The sequence below is a fragment of the Dendrobium catenatum genome, unplaced genomic scaffold (assembly GCF_001605985.2).
Source record: "Dendrobium catenatum unplaced genomic scaffold, ASM160598v2 fragScaff_scaffold_1557, whole genome shotgun sequence".
Taxonomy (NCBI): Eukaryota; Viridiplantae; Streptophyta; class Magnoliopsida; order Asparagales; family Orchidaceae; genus Dendrobium; species Dendrobium catenatum.
In genome coordinates, this window is record NW_021320019.1 from 2,631,776 (window position 1) to 2,633,650 (window position 1,875).

Consider the following 1,875-nt stretch of genomic DNA (forward strand, 5'->3'; position numbering starts at 1 on the left):
AAAAAAGAAAAGAAATAAATTTGGGCGTGACATCCGGTATGGCTTCCCGGAGATCCGCCCCATCGTACAAGCAACGTCAAAAATGGGTCCAAAAGAAGACCCACGATGACATCCCCCCTGACGGTCGACACCTTGGAGAATCCTCCAGGGGATCCCGTCGCTCTCCATCTCCTCCGAAAGAAGATACTAACTTCGATCGTAGCCCACTGATTGAAGAAATTTCCTTGCCTAATCAAGAACCGGAGATCCAGTGGCGTCGCCGTTCGGAGATCCGAGTATTGGAAGGAGAGAAAGAAGGAGAAGAAGATATAAAAGAAGGGGAGGAATATGTCGAGGGAGCAGAAAATATAGAAGAAAATCTTGATGAAAATATTGATGAATTTATGGAAGAAGAAACGGATGATATTATGAACCTCGAAGTTGTCTATATGGTAAGACATACACGTGCTATCGAGGATGTCTACCACGATGATGACGAGGATGATGGAGATTGGCAGCCACAACCTAGGCAAGTACGCCAACAAGAGACTGGTTCCGTTGCTGGCGGAGGTGATCGCTCCCCTAGAGAACAAGAAATAGAAGACGTTGAGGAGAATCCCTTTGAGGATCAAGGCACCACACTCGCTGACATAAGAAGACAGATGAGGCGACAGATGAGGGCCAAAGATAGGGAGATCTCTCAACTAAATGAAAAGATGACTGAGATGATGGCCCAAATGACAGCAATGATGCAGATGATGCAAAGAACTGCTGCTGCCGGTGGCACCATGCCTAATCCTCCAGCTGATCCTCCGAACCACCGAATGCCTCAAGTCTCGGGAGTACGGGGCACTCCTGAGCACATTCATGAGGCTCAAAATATAACTCGTCAGCCTACTCCTCAAAATATTGCCAGCACCTCCGAGCCTGTGACGGCTGCACAGCTTGAAGGGATAATTACAGAAAGGATCAAGGCTATTATAGCCATTGATCAAGCAGAAAAATTGGTTGGCAAGGGTCGACCGTATCCCGCTGAATACGACCAAGTGCCATAGATGCATATCTGAAGGTGTATTCGTTCTGAAGTTTCAATCACAGCTTTCATATGGCACTGAAAACACTCCGACAACACCTGCGCAGTTCAAGGCCACATGTGGGCATTACAGGGGGAAATGATGCTTCTCTTCCGGCAATTCGTACAGTTTGACATAAGCAATGCATTTGAATGTCGCCGTTGCCAATTTACTCTGTAAAGACTTTTTGCAGAATTAGAGGCAGTATGTTTGTGAAAGAGATCGCTAGTGGGACGAGAAATCACGATTGCCAGAATCTGACCAGTGGCTATCTGTATTATATTCAAGACATGTCAGGGGGGGGGGGGGGGGGGGGGGGGGGGGGGGGGGGGGGGGGGGGGGTGCAAGTGTGCAGAACCCAATATTCAGAAGTATGGAATTTAAATAAAACAGTGCGGTTCAGGTTTAGAATTACATGCTTTCATAGCTTAAGCGTGAATTAAATCATTTTTTTTAGTAGTTTTATTTTTTTTTTACTTTTTATTTTTTTTTTATTTTTTAATTTTAAATATATTATTGTTTTTTTTTTTTATTTAATTTTATGTTGTATTTTTTTTTTTAATGATTTATTTTTTATTTTTTATGAGATTTTTTTATTTTTTTATAGTTTAATCTAGTTTGAGAGGAGAGCGGGATAGAGGGACAAATCGAAGCAACCCTTGCAGATAATTCTTGCATAGCCTTTAAGTGTTAACTGCTAAATGTTGTGATAAGTACTTTTTTGATAGTACACAAATAGTCAAATTACTTCAAATGAACATAAGACATGTAAATTTTTGTAATGCTAATTGAAATTAAGACATAGATACAGTGTACTAAAAAG